The sequence below is a fragment of the Clarias gariepinus genome, chromosome 1 (assembly GCF_024256425.1).
Source record: "Clarias gariepinus isolate MV-2021 ecotype Netherlands chromosome 1, CGAR_prim_01v2, whole genome shotgun sequence".
Taxonomy (NCBI): Eukaryota; Metazoa; Chordata; class Actinopteri; order Siluriformes; family Clariidae; genus Clarias; species Clarias gariepinus.
This window is the reverse complement of record NC_071100.1, coordinates 39,402,326-39,429,591: the sequence shown is the minus strand read 5'-3', so window position 1 is coordinate 39,429,591 and position 27,266 is coordinate 39,402,326. Positions and strand designations below refer to the sequence as shown.

At 39.8% G+C, this 27,266-nt stretch overlaps 1 long non-coding RNA gene across 1 annotated transcript in view; it reads right to left on the bottom strand.

Moving 5' to 3' along the window:
• The window catches only part of LOC128517964 (uncharacterized), a 79,041-nt gene that overhangs the window by 3,216 nt on the left and 48,559 nt on the right, over window positions 1-27,266 (bottom strand). The window contains exon 4 of the long non-coding RNA XR_008357547.1: window positions 14,377-14,488. This is a non-coding gene — a long non-coding RNA (uncharacterized LOC128517964). The remainder of the gene's footprint in view (window positions 1-14,376; window positions 14,489-27,266) is intronic.

Here is a 27,266-nt window from a genome sequence, read left to right as displayed (position 1 = left end):
TTTGCAGTTTTATTCTTTTCCAGGATTCCTGAGGTTTTCTTTCCAGTTTTAAAACCTTTTCCACATTTTAGCTGGAATCTTTGCTTGGAGTGCTGATCAGAAACCCAGCCAGGAACATGCAAGACCATTAAAATATATATTACAAATTCTATTCTATATGGATGATTTATTTACCAGAAGAAAAAAAAAACACTTTTTAATTAACTTAGCAAGATGCCATAATGAGGCAAGCAACATCTGTGAAAGTCTCAACCAAGTCCGAAGAAGAGCTCTACACCACAAGGTTAAGCACTTTCACTTTCATGTGGGTCTCAATCCCTTAAAAGAGCATATGAATATTACAAACAATAACTGCATTATGTCTGGGATGACCTCTCTATAGGGGTGACGGGTCACTTTCATATGATGTGTTTCCTACTATCTACTACATATGGTACATGCATTATGTCCTCCCACCATAGGTGTGATTGACACAGAAAATACAAGCGTGGGAAGGCAAAGAGCATTCGAAGGAAATGGCTGATTAGCACTGTCCTTGTGACCTCTCTTTGGTCTAGCACTGATGGCAAGTATGCTCGCCCTGTCCAGATGGATCAGCATGAGGAACTCATGCTTCTCACCAGGATAAAGAGCTCCAGCAGCTCTGCATTGTACTCACAAAGTAAGAGGCACAGACTGATGGAACCTCAAAAAGCCCATACACACATCCTTACTCCTTGCAAGAGTCAGGAATGCTATCGAGGAAGTTTCTATAAGCGACATCTAAGTTAAGGCTTTTTGAGGCCTCCCAAAAACCCCTGGCAACAGTGATACCTAGATGTCAAAAGCATTTAAGAAATCTGTGGGTGGAGACAGTAAGTGGCATCTGAGTATCTGAGTCACTGCTGGGAAACCTTTGTGCACACTGTTAAACTTTCATCAGTAAGGCCATTATAATCCATCTATAATCCTCGCCTCAGGTGTTTTCAGATGCCTAGCCCTTTAGAGACTAGTCTCAGGGTACTCTGGGAACCGTGCCCGGACCTCCCAGCCAACAGGATAGGAAACAACCAGGGGTCTGTCTGTCTGTCACAGGGTTAACCCTGAACTCCCACAGCAGCAGCCTGCTGAGAGGGCCGCTGACCTTAGTGTAGCAGGAAAGCAATGATGATGGAAGTAACAGGAGATTCCCAGCCACAACTCCCTTCTCTCACCCCCAGATCTGTTCGGGATATGCAGGAAGCAAAAAAAGCAAAAAAACAAAACTGTGGTTTTGAGAATTACATCAGAGGCGGAGCAGCACACAGTTAAAGGACGACCGTTACGCTGGGCCAGGAGCTGCGCATGCCGAAGCTACGACAAAGCCCGCGAGCTCTCAAACAGTCAGTCATTCAGGCTCCTGTATTACGCAATGCCGAACAAGGCACGCCCTTAGTAAACTCGCACTTGGTGGATTGTGAGGGGGAAAAAGCTTCCTATTCCCATGTGAACACACTGATAGTAACATTTCTTTGCTTTAGGACAAAGCGTTCTTCTCTGAAACGCTGAGTCATGTTGATACATGCAGAAATGTGGAAATGCTGAGGTGTCTATGGTGGAGGCGCGGACCAAGAGGCAACATTCTTTCAACAAGGCTTTAACTGTTGTACCTGAGGAGTATTGCAACATAGAGAAATAGACGATATAACAAAATTAAAAAGCTCGTCGTAGGAATAATAGTGCAAAACAATGTCAGATCTCGATACAGAGCAAGTAATCTACTTATTGATGTATTACATGCTTGTTATACATGATGTGGGCTTGATATCAACAGCGGTAGACGGTTACTCAGCAAACAAGCAGATTCAACAACCAGAAAACTAAATGGTCTCATTTCATATTACATAACCATTTTCATTTCATATGCAGGCCATTTTAACTTAAAGCTCCTTACGGTAATACGACACACCTCGATACTCCAAAACGAGCGATTCGTGCTGAGGCATGATACAGTATGGCTGATGATCGAAGGAGATTTTTACTAGGTGGGTTCATTAGCTTTCCTGCGGTTAAATATACTGTGTTAAAAAGTAGAGTGAGCAAGATGGGACAACCGAACACCCCTCGTACATCTCACAGCTGACTTTTTATTTCATTTTTTTATTATTGGTCAAGGTATATGCTATATTGAAAAAGTTTGTTAGCAAAGGATAATCCTTTTATATAATTATATATTTGTTCATTTTCAGTATTAGAGCACTTATCTAGCTGGCTCACGACACACTATTACATTATCTACTTTCTAGCTCCGATGATCAGGTTTCCAGATGATCAAACATTGAAACGGGGGGCTTTTAGTTGCCTGGGGGGATAGCTTGAAGATATATAATTCGATCAATAATGGATAAGAATTGAGTTTTATCTAATAACCTTTTAACAAGAGATCACTACTTGTGTATTAGCACTACATCCAGCTTTGTCAAACCTGAATGGAATCTTTTTATTATTATTATTATTATTATTCCTCTCCCTTTCACAACACACTACATAAGACGGGTTGCTATTCTGCCTTTGCACAAGATGCATGTCTAATTGCCAGAGGCAATAACAGCCTAAAACGAAATAATTACTCATGTGAAATTAATGCTTCACACTTCCTTGGGAAACAGAAATTCTAAGCAGGCTCTTGTAAAAAGACTTGCCTTTCTGTTCGTCAGCCTCACAAATATTAAACGTTTTTTCTCCTGAACATGCCTGTTGACCTTCAACCTATATCCAATAACCATTAATCGTTCCCTCTAGGCACATTTCAAAGCAGAGCTAATAAGTACTGAAAGGAAAGGGGAAAAAAAAAAAACCACCACTGGTGTGTATGTAAGTATTGGTATCTAGAGCAAACAGAGACAGGATCTGAGGCTGGTTATTTAAACATTGCCACTTCTCATTCTGTTTGATGCACGTTTGATATCAACCGCTGAGTCACAGGAAAGCACAAGGACATTTTCACAAATATTTGTTTTCTCTTCATGACCTGTGTGGAGCTTAGCCTGGCCATATACCACTGCAACTATACTAGCAGCATGGTGGTATAGCACCTCCAGGATAGAGGGGTTTAATTCACGTTTCGTTTCTGTGTGCATGGAGTTTGCATGTTCTCCCAGTGCATGGCGGGTTTCCCTCCGGGTACTCCAGTTTCCTTCCACAGCTCAAAAACGTGCAGATTAAACTAACTGGCGTTTCGCCTAGTGTGTGAATGAGTGTACTGTATGCGCTTGAGTGCCCTGTGATGGATTGGCACCCTGTCCAAGGTGTATCCTGCCTAGTGCCCAGAGCCACCTGGGATAGGCTCGAGGTCTTCCACGATCCTGTCCAGGATAAGCAGTACAGTATGTCCCCAACATACGAACGAGCTTGTTCTTGTTCGTAAGTCCAACAAACATTGTCTAGGTACTAGGATACTAACACAATTAGCTGTACGCTGTATAAAACTAACAGGTTTCATGATCTGGTCAAAAGATCTTAAATTTAAAGCCACAACAATATTTCACATTAATACATTTAAAACTTTGACAAGTACCAAGGTTGCATACTTCAAGCAAGAAAATCGAGACCAAAGCACCGTGAAAATTTTATCATTGGAGAAAGGGGGGCGGGGATGAACTTAATATCAAAGTTTAAAAAACATCTAAGCAAGTATCAAGTGTGTGTCAAGTGATTCATCTGCCATTTGTTATTGAACCTCTATTGCACTATATTAAAAATGTTTGCAAACTAAAACATAACAGACTTGTGCTGGCTTCTGTTTATAAGAATGAGCAGCAGGTGAAGGAATTGGGAACTCTCAGATCTTCAGGTGGGACAGTTTATTACTCAGTCTTTCACCTGTTGGGCACTGAAGATTAACCAAAATGCAAATAAAAGTGGAAACCCCCTGTGCGCTTCTGTACAGCGTGTACTGTTTAAATTCGCAGGTGCCAAGATGTTCAGATTAATTGTGCCTGAAAATTCAAGCCTGCTCCGTTTTATTATCTCACGGCAAACACTTTCACACTCCAGTCTCCCATGGCAACCGTGCCACACTTATCTAATTTGAGGCTGTCTTCTGAAAGCTTTTTTTTTTTTTTAAAGAAAGAAAAACTTTGGGGTAACAGGCAAACCGCATGCCTGTGTCGTGTTTTTTTTTTTTTTTTTTTTGTCAAATGCTGTATTGTTATTTATAATGTGTAGTCAGCAAATGTGCATGAATAAATTTACCCTCCATCTTCATCCCAGCAGCGGCACACCTGCTGATAACACATTTGTGTGAAAAGATCCAACACTGTTTCCTTTTCAGTCTTTCAATATGACCCACTTTCTAGGCAAAGTCAGACCGATCTTTATCACACCTGCTTCTGCTGGAAGACTGGAAGCTTGAAATGATGGTCATGCTGGTGGATGGGGGAGCATGTGACAGAGCTAGAGCGACACGGTTACATCGTACCGCACTCGACCACATGGTGTCCTTAGTAACCTTCAAGAAGTATCTTCGGGTGCACTTATCACGAGGACATATGCTTTCTAGAAAAGACAGGTACATCTGCATATTGCTGTACAATATTCTTTTTATACGACAGTTAATTCCGGTCTACTGATTTAATTGCATCAAGAGTGCTCACATTTACTCTAGCCACACTGGGCCATTTCACAATTTGCACTGTATGTCATATTTGCCATATAAAATTCCACTTCCTAGTGCAACTCCCAAATTCCTAGGACCTACAAGAATGTTCGTGACATCATGGTCTGAAATTTCAGGTACTCGATTTTAATGTCTTGTTTAAAAAAACCACATAAAAGCGACATTGCTGACTACAGCTTTGTTCCTACTCTGAATCACGACCGTTCAGAATGACTACATGTGCAATGAATAGCATAACCTGACAATTAAATCTGCCGTCTATCAGTTTATACTGTATACACCTTTCTGTATTTTTATTTACTTATGCATAATCATACAATCAATAACAATAGATCGCCGTTCATTTAATTCTAGTTTTGCTTCTTTCAATTGCATTGCTAGAGATAACTGATGAATCATTACGAGGCAGAAATGAAAGATTAAAAGTAACACGAATGATTCGAGACAGACGGTCCGTCATCACAGAATCATTTCTAGACACAGTGCCAATTTAATTCATAACTGAATCGATTTAAAGTGGGCCGCCATCATCTTTTTTTTTTAATATTGGGTACGAGGCAAGAGCTAGAGCATTAGATAACGGTTTAAAAGTACACATTTTGCACACGCACTTACACGCATCCATGAGTTTGAGTAAACACATACAGGCATTAAGCTCCAAAACCCAAGTCATGTGTGAACATTCTTAGATCTACACACAGAGAGCTTAAACACAGTCAATGGTTTCTTATAGTAGCTGGCAAGTGCAGATGAACATGTCTGGCACGTCACTTCTAAAGCTTCTGTAGGCAGTTCCTGATCTCAGCCAGTGATTCCCAGCCTCTCCCTCTCAATTAACAAAGGATGCGGAGAAAACTAATGAAACATCACAGGCTCATTACTGAAAAGCTGTGCAAGTCTGAAGCATTCAGTCGTCAGTCGGACATCGTCATGGTGACCACACATGTGCACACACGTGCGCGCACACACAGTCTATCCACAGAGCAGCTGGTGGACGGGAAACCGGCTCTGTTAGAGTCAAGGGCCGTGCGCCTGCCACAGCAAGTGAATAGAAGGAAATTTGTCGCCAGTGGGAAACCAGAATCAATTGACTTTTATTTCACGCACAACAAACCCTTGTATCGGGGCGCTGGGTAGAGGACTTGTAGCAGCAAACGTTGGTGGTGTGTTTCCAGCGTTGGCAATGCAGCTGTCAGATGTTTAGTCTCCTCGCTCTGTTTGTTATGCTTTCATAGCTGAGCGGGTCAACATGGCCTTGTGTTAGAAAATTTCCTTAAGTCCATTACATGTAATCGCCAGGTACAGTAAGCGGCAGGCATCTGTGAACCAAAACAGTAATGTTTCCTCGAGAGGTTTGCAATCGCAACTCCTTAGTAATAGCACTAGTGAGTGAAAGGGAAAAAGGGAAAGGAAAGGAACTAGACTTGCATCGTCTGCAATATGGTCAAGACTGCAATGGTCAAAACATAAACATACTTTAAAAAAAAGTTTTTATTTATAATAATAATAAAATTTAGCAAAGAAATCGAAAAGGCAAACTTTAATAGTATGAAGCCTTTCAAAATACAGGAGTGCGCTGCTTTCAAGAGCGCTCGCAAACATAAGACAGTTCTCATCAGCCAGATTCGACCAGTAATTACAGTAAGTCTTCATTACCAAATAATGAATTCTTGGAAGCACTGCTTCAGCTTAAATCTCACTACAACTGAGCTCACCTGGTTGTGTCATTTTTAGCTCCTAAAAATTTGATATGGCTCCTAAATATTTATAATATATATATAAGGCCCTGTAAGGCCTTTTTTTGGTACAGTAACTGCAAATGACAAATTCAAGCTGATCGAGGAGCAACTCAAAGAGCTGTCTCAGAGAAAGGAGGCAATTGATGAGGATGCCCTTTAATCCTCCTGAGGGCCCTTTTCAGTGTGCTATGACAGCAGCAGCATTTTCAGGGCTTGTAAAACCTTAAAGCGTTCATCGCTGAGGTTTAAGCATTGACTGGATGGAACTTTCGCTGCACACTTCGTGTTCTGTGCCGAGCCTGTCTGGACGCCTCAAATAAATACATAAAATAAGGTGACGAGCTGCAGGCATGAACCCAATGACTCTTACATTGTCTGCCGCGTTTATGTCACAGTACAATCACTGGGAAGCACATACATACAGACAACTGCCTGCCAAGTGATAAATCTCCAAGATTAGAGATTGGGTGACAGCCCAAAGTCTGGCCAATGCTGCCATTGAATAGAATGCAATAAATTACAATTATTATTATTAAACTGGCTAGCACATATCTAGATGGATTTTCACCATTCTTACAAGCAGAATGCTTCGCACAATACTTCTACATTATGGAACACTAGTCTTCCACAGTTGCTTTGTGGAGATGCCTATAATGCTGAATCTTGTCTCTGGAGCAATACATCACTCAGAATAACAACTCACTCTTATGATGATGAATATGGAGATGACATTTTTATTGAATGCCTGATCCTGCTCAGCAGGCAGGGGGAAAGAAGAGAACCGTATTAGCAGTTCCATAAAGAGACTGCTCTTTGACACAGTTAAGGGGCTCACAACGGCAGAAGCAGGAAAGACGCCATTAGTCACTGTAAGCTGCTGCTAGAGGGGCGTCTGAGGGATGATAGATTGTTTGTATATCAAATATTAGATTATAAAACAGTCACACTAAAGTTACTAAGCAAAATGGACTATGAGGGACTTCCCCAAACTGTGGCCACAAATTTGAAAGAACCCAGTTGCCTAGACTTTCTTTTTATTGGGATTGAGAGGCACGGACATGTTCCCTTTGCAACATAGCTTGCCAGAGTTGGAATGGAAGAACTTGACCACAACCAATGCTTATTATAACAGCAAAGGCGGACTAAATCAATCTGGTCCATATACTGCAAATGGGTTTCATTTATATAGTACATGTCTCATAACCAAGGCTGTATTGCAAATGCACAGAACACCACAGAATTGGATTCACTGAACTAAAGAGCAAGAGAACATGGGTATACTGCAGCACAGAAGGCCAAGCAGTCTCGAAATCTCTAAGGATCATGGCACCAATCCAGCTGACACACTTGAGCCTTAGCCACTAGACACGCTTCATAAGTGGAAGATCACAGGCAGGAGAAATCTGCCGCTCAAGCTTGTGCTTGGAGCTCGGACACAAACCGACAACAACGTTTGAGAAGTGAAGAGCGGAGAAAAGAAAAGAGAGAAGAAGAGGTGGACAGTTTTCTCAAAGTTTTACATGCCACACATCTACAGTGAAACTTGCTCCTACTGTACCTGCTCATTTCAGTATTCAAAAACAGTTTCCTTATCACAGTGGTGCTACAGATGAGAGATTTATCTTCTACAGTATAATGGACAACTGGCAGAAAGCTGGTCAAGGAAAACTCTCTCATTAACACTTGTTACTGCGGCTGGGTTATTTGGGTGGCTCTGAAGTCTAGAGACATCTGGTCTCTTTATGTTATGTTTGCAGGGAAAGTTGCAGATAATCATTCAAGGTGGACTTAAAAACTTCAAAAGTGGGATTTGTCTCCGCTCCTGCTTGTAGTTTAAATGGACATGATATCAAGACACTGCCTTGGTTGGAGGCTTCTTTCAGTATGGTTTACGGAAATAAAAAAAATCCCTGTTTGCACAACATACAGACAAGGCAATGGAAATGATTTTTATTTTTCCACAGGATTGTTCTGTTTACTCTCAATGAAAGCACGGGGAGCTTTCAGTCAGCTATAAGGTGGTTTGGGTGCAATCCTTTTCAAGGATGCCAAATAGTTGGCTCCTGATAGAACTGTATCTAGAAATGTCTAAGAACTACTTCCAAGATTAGATCTCAAAGGTAGCCTGGCATTATCAGGGTGTCCCCCAAAAGTATGCTGGAATCTGTGGCTAATAATAGTAAAGACTTAAAAATAAGGAAAACTCAGAAGCATGAATAAATGAAAAGATTTAGGCACAATGCTTACAGGTAAGTGATTGAATAAACCAGGTTCAGGAAAATAAAATATTCAAGTGATCAAAGGAACTGCTGCAAACCAAAGAAATTAATAAATATATTAAAGGGTCTGTTTCACCCAGCAACAATCCATGAGGGTCTACAGAGCTATTAAATAAGAATGGATGCGAGAAGACAAAATCGTGTGAATATTTGAAGCTAAACCATCCTACATTTGGCTGAATATGATCTCCAGGGGAGCCTGGTCCCATGGGAGCCAACCTTTCCATCTGTGCGAAACTGGGTAGTAGGACAGGCTTGGGCTTGCCCTTTCTCTTGTAACTGATGAGAGCAGCATTCTAACAGAGGGACATGATGCGAGATGTGGGAGATAATACTAATCCTGCTCTCATTCTACAGATAGAAAACCTTTAAATTGGCCTTCAAAGCTTGCCCTCTTGCAGTCCCAAGTGTGAATGAAGCAAACATCTGACCCAATTCCATGTACAGTATGCTGTAGAGTTTTTATCGGATTGCAAAAAAAATTCTCTTGAAGTTTAGTAAAGAAGTGAATGATGCATGCTTCACTTCAAAGTCACACTAACGTTCACGCCTGCATGTAATAACTCTTAGGACACAGCGTGCCAGTCCGGTTGGTCTATCAAGGATGCAAAAATTCAACCTTGGCTACAACTTCCATGTTTCCAAGTTCTAACTCAAGGCCAGTCAAGGCCATCTCTCACTGACAAATACAAGGCATCTCAAGGTTATCACCATCAAAGGAGGCCTAGAGATCTTCTGAAATATTGTATCTAACGATGGAAACATGAATATTCTGCCTGAGTACCTGCCACCCACTGTGCCACAAGAAACCAGGCTCACATGTACAGATTGCCATTGACAATGACTATAGCCGGAATTGTTTTAATTCTTACCCTTATATCACATGTGCTACACTAATGTTTATGAATGTGTAAAATATTCATTGTAATACTCAATTTAACACATTCCTATAGGATGTTACAGAGCCAATTTCCATAGCCTTGTTTCAGATTTCTCTTGACATGAAAGCACTCCTTCTAACTGGAAAATCTTTAAATTGGCTGTTCATAATTCATTGCATACTCTCTCTTTTGCTAGTATACCACTGATGTTTGCTTTCCACTGCAGGGTTATATAATGCATGTGCGGGCCCTGAATCTGGCCCAGTTCCATTGCAACACAGGCCTCTCTATACACTGCCTTTCTCTCTCCGCTCTCTCTCCACAGCTGCCTCCCTCATTTGCCCCCCCCTCCTAACAGCAGCTGACTCTCTGCATGCCCCCTCAGCGTTCCTAATGAGCGGCTTTTGGGCAAGATTTGCGGCTTTCACTCTCCTGCTCTCCCTGGCTTTCAGTGGCTTTCCTCACAAGCCATTTGTTTCTGTTTTCTTGGCGGCAGGAAAGTGTGAGTCCAGCTGACGCACACCTGCTTAGTGGCCATGAACAGGACAGCTTTAGAGTCAGAAACATATCTCCTTTTTTTTTTTTTTTTTTTTTACCCGCTCCACAGGCCTCCTCAGTCCAGGCCATAAGGAATAGAAATCTTTTCAATAGATGCATCAAAAACCACTAGCGGAAGTATGCATTTGAGCCTGAAAGCGCGGCAAAGAAATGACACATGTACAACAAAACTAGCCCATTCCCCAAATGGCATAGTTCAGTTTACTAATGATGTTAATCAGATGATTACAGAATATTAATTTGTTCACAAACCATTTCCAACACACAGTACTCTGCAGAAGTCTTGAGCCACCCCTCAGTTTCTGTTGCCTCCAAAAAGCAAGACTTTCCTTTTTCATCTAGTCTTGAGGAATAGTCCTCCAGTCTTCCAGAAAGACTTTTTTGTCTCTCATCTTTAGTCCAGTCCCCTGTACCTCAGCAGATCCAGAGAAATATTTATTTGTTAAGCCACACAGTGACCTATGAATCATTCAGGCATGAAAAAAGCAGCGAACTTAAGGCATGAACCAGTGAGAAACGTGTCCAGATGAATGACAGATGATGAGTGTTTAGTATAGTGGTGATGCTGGATGGTTGGAAGAGGGAAGTAGGGAAATGAGGTCGCTGCTGAGGTTGTTACAAAATTTTAAAAGAAGAAGAAAAAGAAGTTGTATCTTTAGACACTTTGCAGCCTGTCACAGTCAAACATTTGTTCCTATATATATTTAAAACGTAATACCAAAACATCTTAACCTCTTCTTCCAAACTGTTAAGTAAAACAATTGCTCATACAGACATTCCAAGTCATTTACTTTTTTCATTACTTAACCAAACATAAATCAGAAACAAAATTGGTGTGTTACAAATAAATAAATAAATAAAAATTGGATGCCTAAAACAGTAAGAGGAGTATTTATACACCCACAAAGTGTTCTGAATGTTTTATGCATTGCACTTGTCCTACTGGACATAACACAAGCTGAGCTGTTGTCCAAATGGGCTTTCATGGTCTGATTGATGAAGAGTAGCCATCACATGGGGCCAATTCACCCTGTCTCCTCTGCAGGACATCAACCACCAAAAGCGCAAACAATGTCTATGTAAAACCATTCCTAGAAAAACTGCCAACACAGCAATAGACCCCATTTATTCAACACTAATAATGCTCATAAATCACTTTTCTAAATGAAAAGGGAGCTGTACAAGCACCATAAGACCAGGGTGAAACAAAATTTAACATTCAGATCTTAGAGAAAAAAATGTAAATAAATAAATAAAAATTGGTGCAATGACTTGGTATAATTTCACTTCAGTTATGGTACATTTATTTGGCTAATAAAATGCATGGTAACTTTATTTCCACCTTATATAGCCAATGACAATGCAGCTATTTAAAGTGTAGGACAAGCACTGGTGTGCAGATCGACCTGTCAACTCTGAGAAACAGCTGGATTTGATGGAGTAGAGACCCCCAGCTGGGTATGCAGAAGGGGAAAAAGTGTAACAGGAGAGAGGGAGAGAATTGAGAGATTCAGCAGGAAACAGCTGAAGCAGAAGGCAGGGTGATCCATCACATTGACTAACTGGCCCAGGTGCTCTACATCCTGCAGAGATGTAGGCTTAAGAATGGGCTCCTGTACTTTAGGGCAGAAAAGCCCCTGGGGCACGGTTGTCTTTCAGTTCCCACTTCACACATCCTTGGCTGGCTGTTCAAACATGGTGGACTATTAAGGAATCTGTGATGACAGCAAGGACAATGTTGACCTCTCATGTCCACTCTTGATTGCTTCATCCCATAGGTACACAAATGAAGACACTAGAGCAGACAACCTTCAGAACACAAGAAGTCCTAAACACTTTTGGCTAATAAATCTTCGTTATTGCTCCCTCTGGGATGCGAGAGACCTCCTTATTACTAGGCATTCTGTATCCCTGAACTCTCTGCGTATAATGAGCGAACGGTTGCTTATGCTAACATGCTTACACACAGAAACACACAAGCACACTGTCTAGACAGATCTATTGATTATGCCATTTCTCATCATGTCACTGTCAGAAGTTGACCTTACTTTCTGAAACCGGAGTTGACACAGACAGACCTGGAAAAGTCATGGAAAATGAAAATTATCATATATATTTTTTAATTCAACATCTTGGGTTTTAATAACAATGATCGCTAGTGTGTTTGTACATAATGAGTCGTGGGTGCCAAGTGTGTGCGTCCAACTTCATACAATCACCTTACAACTTTACCGGGCTACAAAACCTAAAGTTTTACTATAAACTGTTCAGTTATCTTTCTGGAGCAGGTCAATACGCTGTGGACTTGGGTGTCTGTGCGCACTGTGCGGCAGCAAGAATGTTTTTTTAGCGTGGACACTAAAGAGTTAAACAGTTAAACAGCTGCTTTTCCTGGTAGCAAGTTAATCTGCAGAACAGAGGTTTTGACTGTGACTTTATCCACACAGCACATGGGCAAGTGTCAATGAGCTAAACATGTAGCAATTTTACAAAGCGAGCATAGGAAGAAAAAAAAAAAAACAGCTTTAATAAAAAATAAATCCAACACAACAATGTTTAAAAGGAATGATATGAAGCCAAATAAAAATAAACGTATTGAAGCACACAAAGAAAACGTATTATTATTACTGCTATTATAAATCATAGTCTTATAGTAATGTTTTTTTATGGTTAATAGTACAGAAGGTTCCTTTCATAGAGGAAGTCTTTAACACAGAAATATTCAAATACCAATATTTCATTTCATCTCATTGCTAAAATCAAAAGATATTCTAACTCATCTTAAATGCACATGTATCAGTTCCCAGTGACCACCCCTATGTCTAGAAGATCCATTTAAGTGTACGTTGGAATTTTAAAGCGTTTAATCATCAAATCTTCACAGCTGTTCGTATAATCTTGCCAGAAAGTGTTTTTTATTTTTTTTATTATAAAATAGACATTTCAATTTGGCGGATAATCAAACCCACATGAATCAGTTCCCACTGACCTTCGTCACTCTTACAACAAAGATTAATGATTTTTTCCATAGAATTTTAGAAGCAGTAAATGCTTTTCAATGCAGAGAATAAATCACTGGCTATCTGGTAACATCCCAACAGGTGACATCTTGTCCAGCTCACCATTATTAGACCAGAAGGAGAAATAAAGCATGCAAAATTTTAATTTAAATAGTGCAAGTCTGAGCAAAGAGAGAAATGCAATATATAATTAGCTTTTTAAATAGTTTACTTTGCACCATTAATGAAACGGTCATCAATATTCAAAGAATAACTGCAATTACAGCTATTTCCTCTGCAGAAAGTACGTACACTAATGATTAGAAAATCAATTGTTATTATTAAGTCTTAAAATTTTGTTATGAATTTCTGAAGAAGTCACAAAATTTTTGTTGACTCATGTTTTTTTGTTAGTAAGGGGTGCACGATTACCAGATTTGCCATAAGGGTTGCTTTGTTGCTTTATACAAGACAGATTTCCCAATTTCCTAACGCAACTAAATACAACTTTGCTAATTTACAGAATAATTATAATCTGAAGTACAGCGCAGAACATTCTCTCACGGCTCCTCACACCCAATGTTGTGAAAGAAAGAATGAATGAATAACTGGAAAAGATGAATAAATGCAAATTAGGAAAAAACATTAAAGAGCACTGCAACCCAAAAGGATGTTTTAACTAAAAACACACTTAAACAAAATTATTACTGCTGTGCTCTGTTAATACGCGTGCAGTTCTTTGTTAACACAAAGAAAAATAGATAAACGTAAAAAAAAAATAAAAAAAAAAAATACCATGCAACACAGAAGCAGCTGCATGCTTTGGCTTCGATCCATGAATACAGAAAAAGCTCAGGGCACCAACTATATACACACATTTTGTTTATCTGATATTTATGGGCTGATTGTGAAGATGTACGTTATTTTCATAAAAAATTCTTCACATTAATGTTTAATATAAACAAGAAAATGCAAGTGAAAGCAAACAAGCATTTAAACAATGTCAAGGGTTAAAATAGTGTTATGAATAGCAAATTTATGGGCATCAAGTATATACTTATCAAGTATTTTAATTTCACTAAACCTTAAGATTATATAGCAAAAAGTCTGTGAACACCTGGCGATCCCTGCTTTTCAAACATCTCATTCTAGAATTCGGCTTTGCCTGCTGTACCTCTACTCTTTTGGGAAGGGGTTTCACTAAATTCTGAAAATCTTTTCGCCCATTCAAGCATTAAAGCAGTTGGGTGAGGACATCTGGTATGCAGTTGGCACTTTACTTACGTCCAAAGACGGTCAGTGGGGTTCAAGTCAGGGTCAATGGGATTCCTTCTCTTCAACCTTGGCAGGATGTGTCCTTCATGGACCTCGCTTTGTGCACAGGGGCACGGTCCTGCTGGAACAGGTTCGGGAATGTTTCTTTTATTGAAGTAAATTTGTACTGTAAGAGCATACAAAATCATTGCAGGCAATTGTGCAGTCAGGTGTCCACAAATATTTGGCCATATAGTGTAATTGTAATACTCTTTAGCTTAAGCAAATTAGTTTGTGGTATAACCATAACACTGCTCCGGAAATGTGGAAAGCCAGCTGGCCCAAGCAACAATCACTTTATTCATTAGTCAGAGGTGTTGCATCAAACATTTCCTAATTTCATAACTAAATCAACTTTAAAGAGAGAGTATTTTTTACTCTATAATTGAGAACTATGGTAAATTTTAGACCATCCGCAGAAAGAGCAGGTAATAGCACAAATGAAGGTTTGACACACTTAAAGATCTCTTACAATCACCAGCCTGGTTCCTGATCTGGATTCCAAATCATACTGAAAATATTACCAATTTAAATGTGGTATCTTTAGATGATGTTAAAGCATTTTGCACCATCAATTAGGATCCCAACGCATCATGTTACGAATTCAGTATAAACTGATATTACTTTAAGCAAAACAAAAATAGGTGGGAATTCATTACACTATTTTCTGCAGTCAGAAAAAACATAAAACCGAGCTAAAGAAGCTGTCCCTGAGCTTCTAGGAAATCGTTTTGTTAAATGCATTAGGTAGTCGGTAAGCATTCTGCATCATGGGGGGGGGGTTGGTGCTGATTCAGCAGGAGCCGTCTAGCCAACTGAAAGAGGCTGCGCAGAACCGAGTGTCAGCACATCAGCACATTCTGCTGTGGAAAAGGGGTGGTATTAGGACTGTGGACGGAACGCAAAACTGGTTGGCTTATCATAAACCATCATAAATGCCATGCTAAGTTTAGCCAGTTCCATTATCCCATGGGCAGGGCCGAAGAAATGTTGCTTCGGTAACCTAATACAAAATGTGGTAATATTAAGAAAGTAATAAAGACAGATAAATTGTAAACGTGTTTATGATCGTTTCAATGCTGGACCTCAACAAGCAATGCAAAACAGAGCTGGGCCTGATGGAGACATCCATCAACCAGTGACACACACAATGTTCAGCCAGTGACAGCTGTGTGTAGCCAAGACAAGAATAATGAAAGTGAAATTAGTGCAGCGTTGCAGCAGCTGAGTCAGCTTACTGCCCCTCAACATATGATCAATGTGAATGAGCATTTATTGCAGTCCTCAGACGACTCCCAGGAGGCTGTGCTCCTTTAGGGACGACGGCTACCGCTGTAGAGAGTGATGTACCGATCCAATGGGAATTATCATTGGGGGGAAAAAAAATAAAAAAGTGAAGACGAGTCAGAAGAAGGTGACGCTAAGTGAAGGAATGATGGAGTGGCTTGTGCTGTTCAACCTTGTGTAACCTTTGTTGTCAACAGTCACTATGAATCAATATCAGGAGTCTGGGTTTGTTCACCTGAGAACTCAGCCATTTCTGGAATAGTGTCTCCATTGTGTGTGTGCAATAGTGTACAGTGTGGTTCAGGACATTGCATGTTGCAAGGTTAATAACCTGGATATACACCATTCAGCCATAACATCATGACCACCCGTCTAATACTGAGTAGGTCTTCCTTCCGCCACCAAAACACTGGAACCAACATTAACCTTCCCACAATTTGAGTTATAGTAGCTCTTTTTTTGGGATATGACTACACGGGCCAGCCTTCGCTCCCAAAGTGCATGAGTGAGCCATGAACCTGTCGCCAACTCACTGGTTTCCCTTCCTTGGACAACTTTTGGGTTATCCTGACTAGTGGCAAGCGGGAACATTCCACTAGAGCTGCAGTTTTGGAGTTGCTCTTATCCAGATCCTTACTCTTTCTTATTTTTTCTGCTTCCAACACATCGACTTCAGGGATAAAAATATCCACCCACTTCCAGCTGCCATTGTAACAAGATATTGTAACGTTAGCTACTGTGACAAGGGCCCAATTGTGATGGCTAGACAGCAAGCTCTTGCGTGATGTTCCCTGGTCACGATCTGCAGTGGTCAGGACCTACCGAAATTTTTCCATGCAAAGAAAACCAATGAATCAGCGGAAAGGTCATGGGTGGCCAAGACTCACTGATGCACAAGGGGTGTAAAGGCTGGCCTGTGTTGTCCGACCCAATAGAAGAGCTACTGCAGCGGAAATTGCTAAAAAGTTTTTTGCACTCTGACAGAATTTACATATATAGATTCATTTTTGGTAAAGGTTACTACTAAGGAACTGCTCTATGCTTGAGCAGCCTCCTATTGGTAATGTTTACACGTGCATCCATAGGAAAGATTGCATACAACTTTTCCCCCCAGTACACTGGTGTACATTTAGTTCCATCTAAAGCTTAAATCTGAAAACAATTTCCTGACTTGAAAGGAATGAAATAAAAACAGTGCTTATATTTTACCATCTGGGATATATTCCCTTTTTTTTTTTTTCAGTATCCCTTTTATATGCTTGCGAGTCTTTTACAAGGCTGCTGTACAAGAGGAAGAATAAGGGAGGGGAAACCTGGGGTTGAAATGTCTTGTTTAATTACATAATGGCTTCTGAGGTCTACTGGAACCTCAGGAGCTCCAGTTCCATGCCAAGGTGCCGGGCCCCCACCTGCCAAACAAAGCAGGAACTTTCTGACTCAATAATGTCACAGTTTTTGTGGTGTGAAATGTATATATGCAATATAATATACTGAGTCTGCTAAAGACTACAGTATCTGGTGCTTTCTTAGCTAATACTTTCCCACTACATGGCAGCCATTAGCGTGCAAGCCATTAGAAAAAAAATGGCATTAAAAATTCACCAGTGACATCACTGTATCTGGAGAATTCCCAATAAAGGAGTTTGGGGATGAAAGCCCAGCTAAACGGAAGAGGAGAATATACTTTAATACAGAGGTCAAAGGTGTAATCATCTGATCTGATCAATAATTAACCAAGGTCACCTTTAATGGCATAGTCCTATGTATTATTCATACATGTTGCATCTACTATCAGGTTCAGGGGTAAGACCAGGGCGCTAAAGTGAAGGAGGGATGATGGGAAGACCAGAGACGGGATTTAACTATAGCCTGTCTGTGCTATTTGAACAGAGGATTTGATTTGTAAATATCAAAGTAAAGCACGGAAATACTAGAAAATACTCCTGCCACTTAAAGAGTTAACATGGACTATGATTCCGTTTAGGTATAAAGATCGCCGGTAATAACGAGTTGAACTATCATTTAGTCATTCAGCGCTGATTACAGAGAATTTGGTTACATAAGAACAGTACAATGCTAAGGATGACTGCCAGCAATCCAGCACAGAGGGAGTGTACAAGACAGAGTGAACTCAAGTTTATTCATGAGCGGGAGCAGGCGCTTAGCTCCCACGTGGCAGGAGGGGGAATTCCTAGTTTCCACACACGCGCGTGAGGTAAGTGATGCAACTGCGAGCAATCCAGAAGGATCAAGGCTGCCCATGCCGTCGCATATGGAGAAAAAGGACAAAGCCTTGGCTCTGTCAACAGGCTGAACTCATTGACACCCTAACCCAAGCAAATCATATTTCTCCGTCTTCCCCTATGCAGTTTTACCTCATACCCATCGTTTGCAACACAGTGTTAACTTCACGTAACGTAACAATGCTACAGACCCCAAAGGAGAAGTAACGCATATACTTTACACTTATACTGCCACAAACTTTAACAACTATGTTAGGCAGCGATAAAACCATTTCTGTATCAGTGTGCCAGCTGCTTCTTTTTTTCTTCTTCTTCTTTTTTTTTTTTTTATACACGTGGTGTTTTCTAGGAACTGAATATCTGTTTCATATGCTAATGGCTCAAGAGCTTATCTGAAAGCTTCAAGCGAGCAGATGGGACAAGACACGCATTCATCTGTTCATGTACCACTCAAACACTTCAGTGACTGGATGTTTTAAATGAGGAACCAATTACAGGAATACAATCAGTGAACCTTGTACAGAAGGGTCATCATAATAACAATAATAATAATAATTATACCCCTTTTTATAAGGCAGAAGTTACATCACAGTTTTTCAGATATATAAACATAAAACAATTCAGTTTTATGAAATACAGCCAGTCCTAAACAGCTGCTGTACTAAACATCTGCTTATGGTCGGCCTTGGCGACCATTTGTAAAACTGGGAACGGACTACTCTGACGTCTAGCCTTATCTTCTCGCTATCGCACAGCCACTACACTTTCACATGTAACGCATTCCGCCCGAGTCCAAATTTGGACAGTCCGCCAACTTCAAACGGACGAATATTTTTGAACCTGCGGCCAAATATTTGCCGACATTGAGGTGCCTGTGTCCTTTGTGGAGTGTTTGCTTGCCAGTTTTCCAGAACTGGCTTTTCTCAGAGCCCTGGGACACGTGCACTTGGCCTAGGGCCTTTAGATAACGCCTGGAGAGAGTGACAGGGAGAGAGAAAAAGAAAGGGTAAGAGAGAAAAAGAACAAAAAAAAAAAAAATGGAAAATGAGTCCAAAGGCCACTTTTAAAATCTACAGTGGCCCTGTGGGTCTGACAAATTTCCACACACCATAAACACACTCGGTACTGAAAACTGCCTGCACGTGTCAACATACACCAAATGACCCACAGCAAACACACACATGTGCACGCCTGAATGCAAACCCATATGTAAACCTCAGTGTGTGTGTGTAGCCATTCATCAAGGAGCAGCGGATCTCTTGACAGCTGCCCTCAGGGATAGAGCGTGGCTTATGATATTCTTCCTGATATTGATTTGTAAAATGTAAGCTGTGGCAAAGAGAGTAGCTGATCTTGCTCTAAAACCATATAGAGTATCGGTGTAAGAAGCACTCAACAAGATGACACAATGAGAAAGATAAAAGACTAAAGAGATTCGTTAGGTGACCATTCACCCCATTACACTGACCATGACCCTGCTATGCACTCTCTCTCAAAAAAGGAGAAGCCCTTCATTCAGAGACATTCAATCATTAAACAGTAGTATATAGTATATACCATTCTTTTAAATTGGAATGATTATAATCCTTTAACAATGTATAATCCAAAAGACTGTTTAAAAAAAAAAAGTGACCATACATAAATTCTTCAGTTTAACAAAATGACGCTATCTGTATCTGTTTAGTGCTCCAGATATTTATATCTGTGCAATTACTGTTCACTTCTGCATTCCTATCAGTTTACAGGGCATTATCTGTTCACTCAGTATGCGGTTACATCCCTAGTGTGTAATACTGAACCTTGGTTTGTTTACAAGTTATAAAGGCACCAGGTCTCCTATGAACTGTCATGTTACGGTGTGATACATGAGCAAAGAGCACTATGGCAGGACTGAGAAACACCAAAGTGTAGCCAGATTGGCCGTGCCTTTAGATGAGCTACTTTCTTATTAGTGAAACTGCAGGAACGGTCCTAATATCCCACAAACCTCTAGGTCTCACATTAATCTCAGCAGCATCGCTGCAATCCCAGGTGCTTGTTCCAGTGCAATTCAATTAACCCGAGCCTCCCTGAGCTGCCTTCATTAAAGCCCTAATCCTGAACATCCCTTGTAGATACCTTTACTTTAGGTTTAGTCATGCAAATAACACTTTATTATAACTGTTATAATATGAACTAAAAGAAACAGATATTGGAAGAGGAAACAACTAACTGAATTAATCAGCAGTTATTTATTTCAGTAGTGATGAAAGGGCAAACCGATCAATTTAGGGAAGAGATAATGATGAGGCTTGTATTTAAATGGCAACAAGTGACTTGCAAGTCTGGCGATGAAACAGATTATATCAGTGTTGGGTCAGGTTGTTGCTTAATAATGTTCCATGGTTACTGTTACACAGTACCTTTTTACCAGCACAAGCCAAATAACAGTTTCTTTGTCAATTTTTTAAACTACAATACTTTTGGGGTTGTCAGATTAAACTATTCCATAATTCTATCTCAAGGGAAGAAAAAAGAAAAAAAAAAAAAAAAGTACCCTTCACAACATTAGAAATTACAAGAAGCAAATCTGCACAATCATTTACACCATGTGACACTCCCAATTCTGCCTAAAAACTCATTTAGAGAATCTGTTAAACCTCGTTTCCTTTGACTCAGGTCTGTGTCGTTAGTTGAGTTTACGTCATGTCAACCAGTTTTCAGGTCATGGACTTCTGTTCAGTTCTTTGGCTCATGCTGGTAATAAAGTACAATATGAGCAGTAAACCTGGAACATTATTGAGCAACGACCTGACCTAACGCTATCAGATCAAGCAGCAATAGCGGCCATGCAGTGTCACTTACTCACACATGACAAATACCAAGAAGACTTGATAAGAACGTGGGTTTTGGTGTGAAACGATGACCGTTTATGAGGTCAAAAATATAAAAAATAAAAATAAACAACAGTAAAAATGATCAGAAATACCATGGAAATACCAGCTAAGTGTTTTAGATTGACTCAGGAGAGGTGTGGATTGACTGTGTGATGCATTTGACTGAGGCATCAGACTTGGTGCCTAGTCTCAGCACCTTCCATTGCTGGCTTTGCCATACGGTACATCTAGATTCAGCTGAGTTTATTTGATGTTGTTGTTGTTGTTTTGGTGTACCATCACTGATCCGTATTCATCCGGGATTTGACGCAAGTGTTGTCCTATACACTGATGACATAAGCTTGAACAGATGAAAAAAAAGCAATCTACACACACACACACACACACACACACACACACACACAAACATACCAGTATGGGGACGCGTGTAACCACTGGGATTATTCTTTTCAAAAACAATAAGCACTTCTATACTGACCTACATTACAATGGACAGCCAACCCACCCTTCCTGTTCTGACATTGATACCATGACAAGCTAGGGCTAAAACCTGAACGACTTCCAGAGCTTAGAAAAACACTGACACAAAACCAGTAAGCACAGGATGAGGAAAGGGTTTGTAATAGATGCGTAACACAATGTCACTATCTGCATCTGTTCCTGTTCAGTGCTCCGAATAGATCACAAATCTCTGTATTTGTTTTCGGAGTTAAACCTCGAAGTGGCCTGGTGTAAACAAGGAGTATTTCTGCTTTGTTCTCTTCTTAAACCGTATCACATCGCCTCCACTAACAAACCCTTATGTGTAAACAAACAGTCCGGTTCTGTCCGTTACTCAACCTCAGCTACATCACTCCGGTACATATTTATTCCCAAAGCAGTAGAGAGGAGAAAAAAAAAAAAAAAGGGGGAAAAAAAGATTACCTAAAAATTACTTCCCAGATGCTTTGTCATGCCGATAAAACAGTAACCTACTGTAGTGGTGATAGATAGCTTTAGTTCTGTTGATTATTTTCATATGCAGAATGTTTTAGTGAACTTTGCAGAAAAATAAGCACGTCAATATGGATGGTGAAGGTAATAAGGATTTTAATTTGCAGAAGTTTGATTTGTTATCATAACGCGATTGCTTCAGACGGTGTAGAAATATGTGATTCCTGTGGCTTTTGCTCGCGTTAGCTCATTTAGTGCTTGTGCTATTGCAATAGAGACGATACTATGGAATATGCCGTGCTTTACACCTCATAAAATGACGTGCGGTTAACGTTTCAAGCTTTCTAAGTAAAAGCTAACTAACAGTTCAGAGGTTAAATCACAAATAGCATAAAACAGAAAGCTAGTGCGCTATATAGGTTAAAATCCCTGGTTCCACACGGCAAGTAGTGCCCTTGTTCAGGGGTTATGAGGAGGGATTTGGGATTCAGCCTTGTGCAAGAAGCTAGGCAGTTTTGTAGCTTGTAAGCTGTGAACAGCACATCAAGGATGTTTCGGAGGCAGTTCAGAATAACTTCGAGGCAGTTACTAAGAAGACAAAGCATTGATTAATGAGAACACGATCGTAAGGTGTGTTTTCTTGCTGAAAGTGCTTCGTGACTGGTTTTGTTTGTGGGTTTTGGCACTGCCATACAGTAATTAACACCACTTTTGCCAGAAGTGGGCAGGACGTTGTTACCTCAGGTGTAAAAATGTTTAAATGCATTGCTTACTGACATTCTGGTCTTTCTTTGACTTATAAGCTTATCTGACTGCTCACTTTTGTGTCATGTTCTTTTGAGCTCTGCAATTTAATCAATTATGCAATTTAATCAGTCATTTATTGATCGATTAAATTAATCGATTACTTGTTTTTGACTGAGAAATGTTAAAATCTCCTTTGAAATATACCACGGTTTCTATCGCAAAATGCCCTTATCCTCCATATTTGGTCAAATTATAAATTTTTCTTCTACTTTTACGTTAATGGACTAGACTGGAGTTTGGCACAAAAGATCGGCAAGGGAAAAAAAGGGGATGCGACATTACAACAAACAAAACGTTGCACAGCATTTCAATGCATATTAAATACATTTAGCAGTTATAATACGTTAAAACCTGTAGGAAATACAGCTGCTTGAGACAAATAAGAACATAAACATTAATTCTACTGAATCGAATTGAACTGAATTGACAAGCAACCTGCGGTTGAATGGAATCCCAGCCCTGATGCACATGTCGAGTCTCAGCCAGATGCTGCGTGAACATTCTAAATCAATCAACTAACTAACGATGTGCTTCCTGATCGTATCTGCATATATCTCAGTTTAGAACACACTCTGTTTACTCTGAGTAATGTATTTGTAAACGGTTACATCAATTGTTAACACTAAGGGGTGTAGCTGTGTACTGCTGTAGAGATCTGAATAGGGAGGAGAGCAAACAAAAGAAGCTTTAACATAATTAATGACAAAATTTAGCCCTGAAGGAAACTGCTCCACTTTGAAATCTGCTTGCGTGCCGGTCTCAGCCGAGTTATACACAACATCCGTGCTAAACCTGAAACAAGGTAATGCCTTTAATGTAATGATCTGCGTAAACACAGCTACTCGTGATTAGTAACTTGGGTATGTAATGAGGAATAGGAGGTCGGGGTGAAGAGAGATGAAATATGAACATGTACTGAAAATAGTGTCAATGTTATCAAACTAATTCAGTGCAAAGGTGGAGATCATCGATTAACATGAGTGAATGGGAACAACAGCTAATGGCTAGAAAATAGGACAATTCAAAATGGTTGTCATTTTATAGTGAGTTCAGGTTCCCTTTTCTAAAAAAAAGATTATATAAATAAATAAAAGCAATCTTTGGCAATTATATATGAAATAAAAATAATTGAAGGCTGTGAAAACTCTTCCCCAACATCTCTACTGGTGTAGTTAGTCTCTGCACTAGTCTGCACTATAATTGAAATAAAAGCAAACAAAAAAATAGAGATCATTAAACAATCGTCAATGCTTTTTTTTGCCTTAAGTACTCAGACTTTGGTTTGCTGAATACATACCTAGATCTATTCCAGTGCTTTATTCACAATTCCCAACACCACTGGTGGACATACAGAAAGAAGCAGCGGTTAGTTCTAGAGGGAAAAAAATTAATAAATAAAACTACCCACATGTCTCCAGAGAGAGAATCCAGGAGTAGGCTTTGCTCTGTAACTAATGCTCTTTGTCTATTTGGAATCGTCTCAGGAGCTAAAATTGTAATCCTCCGCTGTGTGCTAGCGCTGACCCAAAATGCTCGGCTGGCCCAGAATATTTCATCACTGTGACACGGTGCACCACAGCAGAGCTTTTCCAGCTGTGCTGCACGAGTTTCACACAAACGCAGGTGGGGAACGTTTCCAGCAAGCACTTAGCCAGAGTTTGTGTTGGGCGACCATGTGCTTACTCTGCAAGATTACGGCGGAGCGAGATAATCAAATCGATTTCGATGACGTTTAAGATGTATACCTCCACATCGGACACCCCTGTAAAATGAGATTGTGATAACTTTGGCGCCTTATGCACATTTGTCAGATGAAAAATTTGGCTGAACATGACTAAAAAAAGTTAAATTAAAATTTAAGCCAGCAAATGTATAAACCATATTTAAAATAATAATAATAATAATAAAATGTAATAAATATTACACAACAGTCTAACACTGCCTATATATTAGCTCAGCCTGGATTTTGTTGCTATGACGATGCAGTGTGATGTAGTAAAACTGTGAGAACGAGTAGCTCGAGGAGTATGTATGTGAGAGAGGGTCCAGTGAGAGAGGGTCCAGTGAGAGAGGGTCCAGTTGAACAACTTGTGCAGTCTTTTTTTTCTCTCTCAGCCTCTCTCTCTCTATTCCAAGAAAAGCACTCTAAGAATTCGAGGCGTCCTCCTTCTAAAGAGTCTCCGTATGGTGGAATGCTAATTACAAAAGCTGATTTACTAAAAACAACATCTTAAATAGGCAGAAAACCAAATAAGGGTTCGAGCACGTCTGAACGGACAGCTTTGTGGAAACCAAGATACTGACACAGCAACCGTGACAAAAAAAACTCTACTCTCCCACAAAGACGTAACGAACAGTAAGTGGTCAACGTTAAGTGTGTGACTGCATGCTCACCTCATATAGAACACTTACCCAGGTTTAGCTAATGAACAAGACCAAGGAAAGAAAGAGAAAACAGGGACAGAGGCGCATGTGTTTCTACGGTTTATTGATAAACACAGCAAAGTGAAAAACTTTCCACAAAGGTCAGAGTAGCTGAACCAAACACACAATTGCTTCTTTACTAGAAACGCAGCTGTTAGCACGCTGTACTGTAGGTATACTGAAGACAATCTAGAAACTACATTTTGTGTCTATTGTTTTTAAATCCAGGGAAGCTTAACATCATGAGATCTTCATAATCAGAAAAAGCAGAGAACCATAGGTAGCAAAGGCCCTAGACTCGGACTTAACGATACAGAAAGCGTGATAAGTAAACACAGCAACACCAAAATTTAAGAAAGCAAACTAATTAGTTAGTAAAATGGAACAGGTTATCACAATCAGACAACAGATTAATCAGGAAGATAAGAACAGGGACATGACCAGAATAAAAACTAAAGGGGGAAATCCATGCAGCAGCATGATCTAAAATGGAAACGAATTTATTTAAAAAAAAAAAAAAATTCTGAACAATTTCAGAATTTCAATTTCTGTGGACTAGTGCACTGTTTAGTGCAGTGCACAAAACGCAGTGATCCTTATAACTTACACAATAAACAAATCACGCATTCAAGAGTACTGTAGGTCTGACCGATTTAATTATTTATTTTTTTAAACTCAATTACATATCAGTACATATGTGACAATAAAACTGACATAAGGGTATTTGGAAAAAAAAGGTAGGTAAAAAAAGATGCGATTCTATTCAGAATGATTAATCTGGGGGATTGGCGCTTGATCATTAATGGACTTGGTTTATATCTAGCTTTAGTTTAGATCTGCATCATGGTGGTTAGAAAGGTCTACAAGGTTAGCCTGGGCATTGGGTTATAGGGCAATTGGGGAAATTGTGGTTACTCTGCTGTGAGGAGCCATGACAAACTGTCAGTGCTCTCTTTAGTCATGTTCTAAATGCTACTACCACTAACGCTACTGCTATTAATGCTGATACTACTACTACTACTATTACTACTACTACTATTACAACCTGTACTATTGCCCCTACCACTGCTACTGTACAACTACTACTACTGCTGCCATTAACACTTCTACCATTGCTACTGCTGCAATTGCTGCACTATTACTACTACAGTATTACCACTTGTACCAGTGATAACACTAATACTTGTATAACTGCTTCTGCTATTACTACTACTACTACTTATAAAAATAACAACAACAGGAATTATAACAACAACAACAGACCACTGGACAGGGTGGGACAGGACTGAAAAGTTATACAGTAGTAAATTTTACAGCTCTTAAGTACTTACTACATTTCTGAATTTACATGTTATCATCTTCTGTAAAAATAAAAGAAAGGTTTTGCCTGTACATTGGTTAAATCTCGCTCTTTCAAAAATATCTTGACGTTTCATACATTGAAGGGCCCAAATCCAGTCTCAGAAAATTGTCTCGGTCTGTCCAGCCAGATTTTGTCACAGCATCACGCAAAACTGGCTGAACAGAATTTAATGAAACGTTGGCAGTGCTACGGTATTTGCCTGAAGTTAAGCCTGCGCTATGAATGAAGTCAGAGGGGTAAATGTTGTACAGAGGGGAAGCCGTGAGTTTTGGCAGCGTACAGCGGGTGTCAATTACATCCAGTATGTGCATGAAGTTTAACCTGCACCATAAGTGAAAATAAAGTCTTGACTCTAAAAGAGGTTATGAACAGCTATGTGCCGGATTTAATGATCTACTTTAAAATGAGCTTCTAATAAGCTACTTTTTCTGTAGAATTAGCTGAAATAACAGCGCTAAAGTGGTATAAGTCTATTTTAATGCGCTGGAGTCGTTTTAAGACTAAAGGTAATCTTTATCCAATCTACTTTTTTTTTTTTAAATCCTCATCTGTGATTCACTCTCCGATTACCTAACAGGGAGTGTACTGTACTTGGCTGACGATGAAAGAAGTACAACTTAGTGTAAACAAGGTTAACATACTCAACCTTACAAAGTTGTATTTTTAAAAGTTTTAGTTTAAGTTTTATTGAGTTCTGCTGAACAGAAAGACAGGCGCGTATACATGGAAATAATAATCTTCCTGATTACATTAAGGCTGATCAGCTTTACCATTTCTACAAACTCTTTTCATATCTACCACCGGTATTTACGTTAGTTATTATTACATCCAATTTCCAGTCGATACATCTGTTGTTGTGTCATCGGATCAGACTTCATGTGTCCTGTGTAGTGTTTAGGTTTGGAAGAAAGAAATGTGACCTTGTTT